Below are 14,201 nucleotides of genomic sequence, written 5' to 3'. Positions count from 1 at the left end.
GATGTAGGATGGGGCCGCGAATAGTTGATCGTGCGCTGTGGATGAGTGGGGGTGTGGGGGTGTATCTCAATGAAACTGCATAAAAAAAAAAGAGTCCATGATGAAGTTTTCCCCGCTCGGTGGTAACATGAGAAACATGGGAATAATGGAGTGAGGGTTAAGCAAAACTAAGTGCATTTAATTTATTCTTTTTTTTTATCCTATCTCTTCTAAAATTTAGGTGTTAAAATGACTTTTTGAAACAGGTGATGATAAGTTGTAGTTACTTTTGAAACATTTTAGATTAAAACATTTTAGATAAGCAAGCAGCCTCCTATCAGCCTCTTGACTTTTGAACGGGCCCATGAAATCCACAAGTCTGGAAATCTCAATATTTGACAATTTGTATAAAGGTGTATCTAGAAGGCTGTTGAATGCAGCGTCACGTATGAAAGCAAAAGATGGGAAGCAACCTAAGTGCCCATCAGCAGGGAATTTATTTAGTTATATACCTGGACAATGGCACATAGATCTGCTTGAGCTCCGTAATAAGTGGGGGAAAATGCAAGATATAAAACTAATCATAAACTTCTAGTCTCTCTCTCTCTCTCTCTCTCTCTCTCTCTCTCTCTCTCTCTGTGTGTGTGTGTGTGTGTGTGTCTTAAAGAATGTAGGTCAATGTGAATGTATATTTGTAGAAGAGCTCTGGAAAAGTTCCCCAGATGCTTCTAGCAGTGGCTGCTTTTGGGAGCAGCACAGGGATTATGGTGGAAAGGGAACTTCCTTTTATTATACCCTCTTTTGCACTGTTTGAAACTTCTACTGTGTTTATGTATTAATTTTCCATAAACAAGTTAAAGTAAACATCTGGGGACCATACTTCCCTGGAGATCTTGGTTAAGAAGTCCAGGAAGGAAATACGCAGTTTGGAAGTTACTGATGTATTCTGCTTCTTTGTCTTTCACTTCAGCCTAAATAGGGCTGATTGCTCTTAAAATCCCCATGGGTTTGTACCGAGGCTGTTGGAACGCACTTGAAGTTTGGGGTCCCCACTTCTTAAAGTCGCTGGTTCTCATGCTTGATTATGCATCAGAATCACCTGGAGCGTGGACCCCACTCAGTCTCTGCCTGTGGAGGTCTGGGGTGGGGCATGCGCATTTGCACCTCTAGCACGGCCGGGTGCCACGGCCGGGTCCCGGAACGCACTTCGAGAACCACTGTTTAAGGGAACAAGGGCTGGCGTCGGGTATTTCTGTCCTGGGAATAATTTACTAGCCCTTCCCCACCTGTGCTGACAAAGCAGCAGGCAGCAGGTGGGGGTGGAGGGAAGCCCCACCCGGTCTCCTGTTTTATGGTTAACCAGGAAAGTCCCTAAGTGATTCCACTCTGGTTGCAGCTTAGAATTAACCCCCGTCTCGCTACATCAGAATCTTTCCGTGGGGGCTGGTCTTGGGCAGTTTAGAAAACACCACAGGTGAAATGTGAATCTGAGTAAATGGGGACAGGGTATAAAGTTTGCTTCTCACGAATGTGCACACGAGTTAGGTGGGGGCCTTGTTGAAGATGCAGATCCAGGAAAACCTGAGATTCTGCGTTTCTAACAGGTGCCCAGCTAGTATGAGCTTGCATTAAGGGGCTTTACTTTTGTTAACCTCATTAGCTGTAATAATATTTTTTTTTAGGAAAGAAAAGTGTCTTATAAAAGAGAGACAGATGGAAATAGTTAAGGCAGGAATGTCAGGGGGGCTATAACTTTCTTTCAAATATTCCAATTGACAATGAGAACTGTGGCCAAATGTTCACAATTAAGTCCAGATGGTGGTTATAAGAGGGTCTGTCTTGTCTGCTTTTCTGCATGTCTGAAGATTTTCATTATAAAATATTGAAAAAAATATGTATTTGAAAAAAAGGCTCCCCAGGTGAGTCTAGGGTACAACTGGGGCTGAATACCTCTGGGATGGATGGACAGGGGTCTCGCAGGAGCTGGTCTTTGGCTCCGAGGCCTGCTTTCTCTAGCTCGGAGAACAATAGCTGCGTGTTTCAGCAGCTTCTGTTGGGCTCTTTGTTTTTGTTTTTCCACCACAGTTGCTTCCTTGTGTTGCACCTGAGTAAGGACTGGGTGCTCTCAGGAAGGGGTAGGATTTGGGAACTTCCCTGCCTGGCTCGCCTGCTCTGGAAGGCAGTGAAGGCTTCTGGGCAGCTTCTTTCTTCCTGCCCTTTGCTTGCTGGCTGTGCGTCCCTCTTGTTTTTATCACCGCCTGGAGGAGGGAGGTGGCTGTGCTGGTGGGCCTCCCTCGGGCCCCTCCCTTGCTGTTTTCATCGAGCCCCTTCTGGGTGCCCCTGCCCCGTCCGTGAGGTGACTGTGGGGTTGCCCCCTCCCCATGCTGCCCCTCTGTGAGGACGCTGTCCATCTCATTTCCTTCTGAGCCCCCAGCCCTTAGCATAACGCTCAGCACATAACGGGCGTTCGATAAATGAACCCTTGTACAGTCACTGTAAGGGCCCGTCCACCCCGGAGGGGACAGTCTCGGCAAGGTTACGTGGTCTGTCCAAACTTCCAAGCCAGCATGTCCAGTTGAGAGAGAACACAAACCCACACCTGATTCTAACTTTTCCAGCCACATTAAAAAAAAAAAAAGTAAAAAGAAACAGGTGACATTAATTCTTAATATATTTTATATAACTATGTAATCAACATTTAAAAATTACAGAGGGGGTAGCAGGGAGAGTTCTTCACGGCGATGAGCAGTTCTGTGTCTTGACGGGGGTGTTGGTTACGTGAATCTACAGGTGAAAACATGCTGTAGAATCACACACACACACGTACCAACATCAGCTTCCTGGTTGTGACACCGGACTAGAAGTGTGGAGGTGTACCCACCGGGGGAATGGGGGAAGGCACACGGACAGAGTGCACTCTCTTTGCAATTCCTGTGAACCTATATTATTTCAAAATAAGAAGTTCCTTAAAAATGGAGATTTTTCTTTCTTTAATCAAGCCTTTCAGCTCTGTGTGTTTCACACTTACCGCACTCCCCATTCGGACCGGCCATGTTTCAAGTGTGCCTGCATCGGGCGGTTCAACTGTTAGCCTTTGACCACTCTATTCTCTCCACCCCGTGTTCTCGGGGGTCAAGGAGCCAGGTGGACCTTGAGAGGCAGGCACCCACCCTCTCCCTTGGGGCTGTGTGGCCTTAGATCCATCCCTGCCCTCCCTGGGCCTCAGCCTCCTTCCTGGGAGGGTTAAATGAGATATTGTGGAGAGAGCACTTAGCAAGGTCGAAGTCAGTGGTAGCCAACATTTACTAGCATTGCCATATTTGAAATCCAAAATGGCAGTTCCATCTGGTTCTGCCTCTCCCAGCTAATCTTCCTAAAGTAATAAATCACCCAGTTTCCCTGTAAACTGCTGGGTGGGATGTGGGAAGGCCTCTCCCATTTCTCTTTGGCACCTAAGTCCGGTTGCCTGTGGCTTCAGTGTCCCTTCTGGAAAGGTAGCTGGCAGCTGCCGGCCTGCGGGCCACACCTTCTGCAAAGGTCCCCAAAGCCCCTTGCAGGATGGAGGACTTGCTCTCTGCAGCTGCTGCTGCTTGTCACCATATAAGGCAGTCCCCGGCCCAGCCGGACGCAGGTGAGCAGGCAGCTGTGTGGGGCCGCGGAGCTCAGCTCTCAGCCGCAAAGGCCCTGAAACCAAGCTGTGCACAAAGGCTCTTAGCAACCAGCAGATCTTGACACCTTTTATGGTTTTAAAAGAAGAAGGAAAAGATCAGTGTGGCACAAAAGCAGAAACAGAGCCCTGGTGTGGGGAGAAATGGTGGGTTGAGCTCATGATGACTCTTATTGCAAAGCCAGCGCTTCACCAGCACCCCAGGGTGTAACTGACCCTGCAGAGCAGGCTGGCAGCAGACTGCGGAGGGGGGTGTGTGTGTGGGGTCACAGCCTCATGCCTGTGGGTGGGAGGAGAGCTGAAGCCACAGGGGTTCCGGATGGGGCTACAACCCCCCACTCCTCCTCCCTCCTGAGCTTCCCCACCTGTCTGTGGGGTCCCTGGACAAAGTCTTCTGGACCTCCTCGACTAGGTCAGGTTGTGCCCACACTCCGGAATGTTCTTCCAGGACTTCAGCCCTCTCTGTCCCCACTTCATCTTGGGATCCGGGGCCATGACCAGTGAGGAGGAGGGAGAGGGTGGGCAGGAAGGTCTTCTGAGGGGGTGGGATGGGAGCCAAGGTGAGGGAGCAAAAGGAGTGGGACACTTGCTTCCCACAGGTTGTCCAGCCATGTATGGCGGAGGGGAGGAGAGGCCCAGGCGTGGGCAGAGGGGTGGCCCGACTCAGCGATGGGCTTGCTCTGACTACAAGGGTCTGGGTGGGGTGGCTGGGAGGCAATATGCCAGCCATTCGCTTGCTCGCTCATTCACTCATTCGCTCACTCACTCACTTGCTTGGCAGTCGCTTACTTTGCACCCAGAGGTGCCAGGCCTGGTGCCAGTGCGGGGGCACAGGCACAACCTCCCCATTCTCAGGGGCTTTGCGTCCCAGAGGTGCCCACAGGAGCAGTGACACTATCCTCAGCCTTTCCTAAACTGCTTTCCTCAGGCTGCCCTTTTCTGGATTCTTCTTCCTGTGATCCCCTTAAGGATATTGAGTTTTACTTGGATAACGTGGGGCATGTGAGAGGGGCAGGGACCCCAAGAATTTGTGGTCTGCTCCAAACTCCAACCTCCCCCCTCCCCCCGCCTTCCCTGCCAGGTTGTGAGTCTCCAGTAAGTTCTCACACCCTGTGATCACCCGCCCCTTCCCGGTGGCTGGGGAGATGGGAAGAGATGGCTGGAAGAAAAGAAAAGAAAAGAAAAACAAAAGCACACGATCCAAAGACTACAGGATGGAAGTGGGGGGGGGGGGGTGGTTACTTCCAGGTGGGGAAACCTGGCAAACGCAACCTCAGCCAGGTCTCAAGGTCAACACCAGCCGTGACCAGCCATGTTGATGGCCGGGACGCTTGATGGCTGAGAAGGCCACTTGCCCTCAGTGGGCCTCCTCCCCAAATCCTACAACCCCAATCTAATCATGAGGAAAAACGTCAGATCCTAATACAGGAACATGCTACAAAACACCCAACCAGTCTTCCCCCAAACAGTCAAGGTCGTCAGAGACAAGGAGTCTGAGAAACCATCCCAGCCAAGAGGAGCCGAAGGAGACGGGGCGACTAGATGTCATGTGGGATTCTGGAAGTGGTCCTGGGACAGAAAAAGGACATTAGGGGAAAACCAAGGAAACTGAAGAAAGAATGGACTTAGTGAATATTGGTGCTTTTAATTGTAACAAATGTACAACACTATGTGAGATGTTAGTGAGGGGGAATTTGGCACGGGGTATATGGGAACTCCGTTTTGTATTCTCGCTAATTTGGTAAATCTAAAACTATTCTGAAATAGAAAGCACACAAACGTGACCGTAGCCATTTATTTTGTGGTGGTCATCAGTGCCCCCTTGTGGGCACACAGCTACCTTACAGGCGGTGAATCTCCCAGAACTCATCAGATTCCTCCAAAGAGCCAAGGAACAGTTACGCAGTGGGGTACCACTTAGGGTTTGGGTGCTTGGGAGATGGGAAAGGCCTCTTTCCTGCCCCGCGGTGGCTCCTAATCCAGTGAGGGGGGACAGGATGCAAAACAAATGCAGGACTCGTCACAGCCCACTTCTCTGAGCCTTTACCTTGGGCTAGAAGCTGAGCTGAGTGACTTGATCCCATCAGGGGTGGTCCATTGAAACACAACGGCATCATGCGGTGCCATCGTGAAACCAGCTTTATGTTTGTCCTTCCATCCCTCAAACCTGCTCCGTGGCTCGGGTGGGGAGAGGGCCATCGTCTCGTCCCTGGATGAAAATGCCAGAACCTCTCCATGATGATTTTTCCTGTTCCTTCTTAGGGAATTAGGTCCTGGGGTCACTTTAGATTGAAAGCAGTCTTGGTCCACTGCGGGACACTGTTATCGAGTTCCGACTTGGCGGGCCTGGGCCAGGGGAACTGATCAGCCCCTAGGAAAGGTAGTGGGGCACGGGTGGTAGTGCCCTCCACGGCCCCCCAGGCCTGAGAAAGTGGAGCCGAATGCAGGCCCCATTTCCTCACCCCAAAGTACAACCGTTGGGGAGGGCTTGCCGGAGAAAACCCCCCCCCCCCCCCCCCGTGCCTTACCCGCACCCTCCACCCTCTTCGTTACCGGAGCAACTCCCGCCCCTTTTCAAACAACCTCCGCGCCCTCTCAGAACCAATCCAAGCCTTCAACCCCTACAGCTACCCCGCCCTCTAAACGCCCGATATAAGCTTGTACTCTCCCCTAATAAACTCTCTTGGCTTCTTCACCCTAAAAGAAACGTGTCCCGCCTGTTCCTTCTCACCGCCCTCCACACCTTGCACGCCACCGCCGGGGACCTGGCCAAGTCCCCCGCCTCGCCCTCGCCTCCGGGAAAGAGCCCCCGCCGCCGGTACCCTCGGAGCAATCCTGGGAGCCTAGGATTTAGCAACCGGCCGCCACCCTCCCCCAGACGAGTCAACTGCGACCGCAGTCCACTAATTTAAAATGTCTAGTCCTGGATGATAAAACTTGGAGGTTGATTTAACATCACATCTCCTCCCCTGCCCTCCAGAACCTGCTCTGGGATACAGAGCGAATGTGAGGTGTTTTCCTCTTTTTTTGCTCCCTTCCTCCCTACAGCTGCTGTTTTGTTTTGTTTTGTTTTCTTGTTGTTACTGTTGTTTTAGACTAGGATTTCCAGACAAAATCAGGATCCCCTGTTAAATTTGAATTTCAGATAAACAACGAATAGTTTTTTTAGTCTAAGTATGTCCCATGCAATATTTGGGGCTATTTATACTAAAAAAAAAAATATTTATCTAAAATTCAAATTTAACAAGGTGTCCTGTATTTTTATTTGCTACATCTGCAATCCTATTTCTGGTGACTCCAGGCTCACAGCAGAGGGAGGGAGGGAGGGAGGGAGGAGATTTGGGGTGGGCAGAAAGTTTTTGACTGGAACAGGGGTGTTTTACATTTCCTGTGGCTGTTGTAACTCCTTGCCACAAACTTAATGGCTTAAAATAGCACTGATTTATCTTCTTACAGCTCTGGAGATCAGAAGTCCCAAATCAGCTTCACCAGGCTAAGGAGATGGCAGGACTGTGTTCCTTTTTGAGTTTCTGGGGGAGATCCTGTTGCTTCACCTCCCTCCACTCGTGGCCCTTCCTCCAGCTTCAAAGCCAGCAGGCGAGCACCTTCTGGAGGGTCCCTGTGTGGGTGGCCTGAAGCAACGTGGCTCATTTGCAATAATAACCTGGCAGTTTCTGTTTACTACACTATCTCTGCAAATATTTTAGTCCCTTCATCAAAATTCATATTCTTTGCATATTCATGTTCAAAAGACCCATATGACCAGACATATCGATCTGTCTTTGCCAGCAGTTGATTGAAGAACACCTTTTTATTAATTTCAGTTTATTTCTTTCATGAAACAACAGATATACAAATAGTTAGGAAAAGCCTTAAACATAAGGATAAGTTTACAGATCAAAAAATATTTCATTACATAGTCACTTCCAGAAACTAAAAATCTGTGCACACGTTTGTTTCTTTGTGGTTGCTTTCAGAGGCTTTTAAATTACTCTGCATTGAAAAATTTAAAGGCAAAAAATCCAAGTGGTCACATAAGAATGATAGAATTGAAGTAACCCAAGCTCTTTTTCTTGGTCTTTACAATTAGCATGCTTCTGGTGTTTCAAATCTTCTCTTTTCACTCAGAAATATGTAGGATGACAGGAGCAAGAGACTCAAACTGTGCCCTAAGGAAGCTTGGAAAGCTCTGAACTATTTCAAACTTACTTTTGAAATGAATGTGTGTACCTGAGTTTACATGTACCAGAGGCCAACTGTATAGCTGGGAGTTCTCCAAATAAACGTGCAGTATATGTAATAAAAGTGTGCGAATTTATTAAAACACAAGACACAACAGTAAGTGCCGTCTTTGTTTGAAAGGTGGGTCAGCAAACTATGGCTTGCAGGCCAAACCCGGCCAGTCCCTTTTTTTTGTATGGCCAGTGAACTAAGAATGGGTTTTATGTTAAATGTTTGAATAAAATCAAAAGAAGACTATCAGAACACATGAAAATGATATGAAATTCAAATATCAATGTCCTTAAGCAGTTCACGTGGAACACAGCCTTGCTCAATCATTTATATATTGTCTACGGCCACTTTTGCAGGACAACAGCAGAATTTTGTTGTGACAGAGACCACATGGCCCAAGAGCTCAGATCTTTACTGTTGGGTCCTTCACAGAAAAAGTTTGCTGACGCCTAGTTTAGTACTTAGACCAAAAAAGGGCTTTCCGGGGGGAGTGTTATATCACTGATACTGTTCAGAATTGCTGGTGGGTGGTGCTGCAAAGCAGACCAGCTCTCCGCTGGTTTTACTGGGTTTAAATTCCCTATGGCCAGTGCATCCCCCTTCTCTTCGAGGCCGGTCCCTGGGATGGGTCTTGCCCACCACCCTGCCCTTGCTATGCCCCTGCCTCCAGGAACTCCCCTCTTTGAGTAGAGTTCAGCTGCCTTGAATGCTACTGAAACATGCACATAAGGTTTACAGGTGTGCACAAAGAGGAAGCACAAGAAGAACAACGGGCTGTAGAGACAGGTAAATGGGGTCCTAATCCTTCCATTATGGTCTGAAAGCTCAATGTGTCTTGGGCATCAGGAATCTTGGCTGTAGGTGACTGAAACCTAACTTGAGCTGGTCAAGGTGAAGGGCTGAGGTTGGCTGGGCTTTGGGACATTCTGCTCTCGTGGATCCACTTTTTCTGGTGTGTTGGGCTTTGCTCCCAGGCAGTTTCTCCAGGAGGCTGGACCCCTGCCCTGAGACCGCCCGCCAGCCTTACCCACAGCCCGCAAGAGCCCAGCCAGGAAGGGGCTGTCTTCTCTTTGATCCAACTTGGAAGATGTCCGGGAAAGGTCTGATGGGCAGCAGAGGGTACTGTGATGGGGCTGACGAGGGGGCCAAGTAGCTCCCCAGAGGATGGCGCAGCTGGGCAAGCAGGTGGCAGGTGCCTGAGCAGGGTACCCAGGCTGAAACGCCAGCCTCCCCATCATGGCCGGAATCTGGTTGGCTGGGTGTGGTCGCGCTGACTGCAGAAGTCTGCCTGGCAGGTACTGATGTTGCTGAACAATCAGCCCTGTGGGGCGTCAAAATAAAGTCACAGCAACTGCAGGCCAACAGCAGCTCCCTGGCTCTGCCCCTTCCTCAGGTGCTGCAGGAGGATTCCTGGGGAGTCCCTGGGGAGTACCGCAGGTGTGTTCAGGACAGCAGGTCTCTCCTCACCTGCTTCAGCCCTGGTGGTAATCAAAGCCCGTGGATGCTGCTAAGACCCCTGGCCGTTTCTCTGTTCCTGGCGTAGGCTGGTCTGGCTCGCTCCTTGGATACAGGAATCCTCCTGCATCCCAATGGTCATGCCACCCATTCCTCTTGCAATAGGTATTTACATCTCGTACCAAGTGGCAGGCACTGGGCTTGGTGCTGAGGACATGGGGTGTTATGCTGAAAACAGAACGTACACACTCTGAAAACCAGAGCACAGAAGAAGTTGCATGTGAAGCAGCAACAAACAAAAAGTTTACTCCTCAAAAGCGCTGGGTTCAGGGAGGCAGTTACTATGGCTGTTTGGGACAAAGGGGGGATGTGGGGGGAGGGAGAGGGGGGAAGGGGGGTGTGAGTCGCGAGGGAAGCATGGTCTACTTGTGCTGTGAGCGGGTGTAAGTTGTCTGGGGCAGGGTGCCTTGGGGTCATAGTCTATCGATCAGCAGCTGGCACAAGCAGGGTTGTTGATGCCAGGTTTGTGGCTGTCCAGTGAAGATGAGCAGACATGCTGGTGTCAGTTTGACTTGTGTCATTACTGCAAGGGCAGTGGTCTCCATCAGCACCACAAGGGATCTGTGGTGTGTTCGTCTGCCTCAGTTGCCCGGTGTCTTCTTTGTAATTTCCTGGGTAAAATGGGAGTTTAAGCAAATCAAGATGATTCATAAAGCTATTTACCATTCACCGGGGCAAACCTGGGAAGAGTGCTTATTAGGAGTGTACCTTCTAGTCGGGGGAGGTAGAAACAAACAAAGCAAAATAAAATTAGATAGTGGTAAAGGTGACGAAAGCAAAAACAAGGAGTCATGATAGAGGAAAAATGGGCAGTTGGGACCATCTTAGGGTGGCTTTGACTTTTAACAATGGGGATTTATTAGTTTACAAGCTTACAGTTCTGAGGCTGTGGAAAGGTCCAAATCAAGGCACCAACAGGTGATCTAGTCATCTGGGCAAGGATCTGTCAGAGGGCAAGGCACGTGTGGCATCTGCTGGGCCTTCTCTCCCAGGTTTCGTTGCCTTCAGCTTCTGGCTCTTCCTCCTCCTGTGACTTTCTTTCTGAGCTTCTGTGTGTTTTTCTCTGTCATCTGTGCCTTCCTCTCTGTATTTCATTCTCTTATAAAGGACTCCAGTAAGAGGATTAAGACCCACCGGGGGCAGTCTCAACTGAAGTAACCTCATCCAAAGTTCCCACACACGGTAGGTCTATACCCACAGGAATGGATTAGCTTTAAGAAGATGATCTTTTCTGGGGTCCATAAAGCCTCCAAACTGGCACACTCCACCCTTTGGACCCCCAAAAGATGTGTTCTTTCCATATGCAAAATCATCCATTCCATAATGATGTCTCAAAAGGCTTAAATCATTTCAGTAACAATATTAAGTACAAAGTCTCAGCAAAATCAGTTACAGGTGCGGTCTGTCCTGAGGCACAATTCCCCTCTGGCTGTGGACCTGTGATGCCTAGAGCAAGTTATCTGCTTCCAAATACAAAGGAGGGACAGTCATAGAGTAAACATTCCCATCGGCACAGAGAGAAATTGGAAGGAAAACGGGTCATGGGTTCCAGTTCCCAAACCCCGCAGGGCAGACTCCATTAGGTTTCAAGGTCTGAGTCATCTATAGAATGATGTTTTTTGCTCCAGACCTCAGGCTCCGTGGTTCTGCCTTTGAAGTCACTTTTCCTTCCATCTGTCCCCTTTGGTCTGGGTGGGCAGTGGTTCCCTTCATACAGATCTCAGAAAAAATCTAGTCAGTTTTGCACACAGTACACGGGGTTTGAATAATGACATAATTTTATGTCTGTTATAAAAGATGGCTCTGGTTCCTGAGGGGGGGTGTTGGCGTGAGAACGGCAGCAGGTAGGAGGGCCAGGTAGGAGAGCTTCGGAAAATGACATCTTAAGCCTGAATCAGAAGGATGAAAAATGTTGACTCAGGCGATGGCCTGAGTGATGGTCACTCCAGAGGGGAAGGAGGCAGGGAAGGGCTTGCCTGGCTCGAGGTGTGGGGACAGGACCTGTGTGGACCTGTGTGGCTGGAATTTCCTGGGGAGAAGGAGGAGTGGCTGGAGATGAGATTAGAAATTAGGCAGCAGGTGAAACTGGAGATTAGGCAAGGCCTTGGGAATGATGTCAAGGAGCCTGGATTTTAGTCTCAGTTGGGTGGGAACCACTGAAGGGTTGTCAGAAGTGGGGTGACATAATTTAATGTATGTTACAAAAGATCGCACTGGTTCCTGAGTTGGGGGGCTGGCGTGAGAATGGCCAAGTAAGAGGACCAGGTGGGAGGCTGGTAGTCAGGTGTGGGAGATGGGGAGGGGGAGTATGTGGTGGCCATGGGGAGACAAGAAGAGGACCAGAGGACCCTCTTCCCCTCACTGTGATATACAAACTATAAAGCCCTGCACTGCCGGGGCTTACAGAGTGGGAGGGAAACGGGATCTTGCTTTTCTATTCAGAGCCCCTCTCCAGAGGACTTGGCAGGGCTGGGTGGTGGCTGGAGCACACCCGATCCTCGAATCATCTGCTGGCCTTCGGTGAGTCAGCCTCCTGGGACCGAGTCCAGCCGTGACTTACTCTGAAGTGAGTTCTTCCTGCAAGCACGTCCAGTGAGGGCCCACCCCACAGGTGCTCTGAGAACCAGGGTTTCACACCCAGGCTCCATCCTCCCGCTCTCCCCAAATAATTGCTGAATGGCTGAATGATCCAACCAAGGTGGGTTCCAGGTGAATTCTACAGCGGCAGGGTACCACCGTGAAAAGAGCCCTGGACTTGGGGACAGGCATTCTTGCCCTCCAGCTGTGTGTCCCTGGAAAAGTTGCTTAACTTCTCTGAACCCCAGTTTCTTGGTGAAAAGAGTAGTGCCTCCTTCACGGGGTTGTTCCAAATGTTACCCTGGGGATGCTGATTGTGAAAGGGCTTAGACATCAGCAAGGAAAATGTTCAGATAGCCTCAGTTCTTTTCAAGCCTGGGAATCGTTTCTATCCCACTCTGTTTTCCTGCTAATAATAGCCTTTCACCCTCAGCTTCGCACCTTCCTTCTTCTTTTCTTTATCTTCCCAAACCTCTTATCCACAGCCACGCTTTCCCTAACCACACCCCATGTGTTTAATCCACACTCATTCGGCAACTGAGGACTGACCAGGGGAAGGGGGAGGCTCTTGCTCACTGCAAACTGAAAAGGCGACTCTGTCCCTGTCCTCGTAGACCTAATAGTCACCCTAGCCCCATCGACCTAGGATCCCCGGGGTCAGCCCTGGAGTTGGGGAGATCAGGTGTGCTAACCCAGTGCTGGAAGAGCTTCCATGGGCTTTTATGGAGGGGCGGTGTCCAGGTGAACTAAAGGAAGCTGAGTTTGGGCAGGGCGGTGCACGAGGGGCGGGCGTGGCCTGGGCTGCAAGGAGGACTCGGGCTCCTGTCTCCGGGGAACCAACAGGGTTAGGGTGGTGGGGGAGGGGGGAGGGGAATGCTGCACCCAGAAACCCTTTCCCTGGAGCGCTGCTCCTGGCTTGCAAATCCCGGCTGCTTCTGTGTCAGAGTGACTTAGGTCTTCCAAGAGGGAGTGGGAGGTTTCATTCCCATAAAATTTCAAACCGCCAAGTTTGGGCTAATGCATGATTTTTAGAGAGCAAATTCCTCAGTGAGTAGGAAAGCAGCTGTCATTCAAAGAAGGGGGTTGTTAGGACACTTTACAGCTGCAGCAGCGTATCCTCGAGGGAAATACTGATTGTTAATTTTGCAGTTGTTTTTTATGGATATCTGCCATTAGAGCTCGATGGATGGCTGGGTGTGTACTGACCGCTGCCCGAGTTGATCTTACTCTCTCACTGTCTTAGGGGCCAAATAGGTAGAGTTAATCCTCTTTATTCACATGTTCTGTAGTTGGGAATTGGCCCACTTGCTAAAATTTATTTGTAACCCTGAAATCAGTATTTGTGGCGCTTTTGTGGTCTTTTACAGAAATGCGCAGAGTGGTGAAAACTTTGAGCTGCCTGAACACGTTCCTGGCTGAGGACAAGCAAGCTGTCGCTTTGCTTTTTGTTTCAGTTCTCATACTGTAAACAGACATGTCCTTTTCATATGGAGTGCCGTGTTTTTCACATCTTAATTTTTCTTTTTTTTTTTTTTTAGTGACTTTGTCTGTTTAAAAGGGCCCTGAATGTGGGGCTGAAGAGGTGTCCGCCTTCTTGTGTGTTAGGGAGGAAATGCCACGTGTAAGATCAGTTTCCTTCAGGGATGAGTTACAGTGCCATTGGCTGGGAGTTCAAGGTTATTGAATTGACACCATATTTAGTGTGGGCTATTGTTCTAAAATGTTCTGAAGACAAAGATCCTGTTTCTAGATGGGGATAAATGGGGGCAGTCTCTAAAGGGCTGGGGAAACAAACACCTTCCTAAGGAATTGTATGTAGGTTTAAGGAAGAAGCAAAAGATATAAAGTGTCTTTAAACAGAAACACACATAAAACAAGGTGATATGCTGCCCAGTTGATGAAACGTTGTGACCAGAGGCTTGCAGAAACCTAACCCTATATCTCCCCTAGGGGCAAAGTTCAGTATTCCCTATTTCAGTGTTCCTGCGACTTGTCCAATAATAAACAAATTCAGACTTGGTAAAGAGGGACTTTACTCAAAGGGGCTGCTGCAAGGGGGAAGGGGCTACTGCAATAGGGAGAAAGCTCTGACCTTAAGATCAAGAGTTGGGCAAAAACGGCTTTTCTATAGAGAAGAAAGAACCAGGTGTAGGGGAGTGGCTGAAACTTTGGCGTGATCAGACGGTAAGTCTGGGAATATTTTACGCGGAGGCCGGCTTTTGGGGTGCAG

This window comes from Choloepus didactylus, chromosome 22, assembly GCF_015220235.1.
Source record: "Choloepus didactylus isolate mChoDid1 chromosome 22, mChoDid1.pri, whole genome shotgun sequence".
NCBI classification, from domain to species: domain Eukaryota; kingdom Metazoa; phylum Chordata; class Mammalia; order Pilosa; family Megalonychidae; genus Choloepus; species Choloepus didactylus.
Note: the sequence above shows the minus strand (reverse complement) of the source record.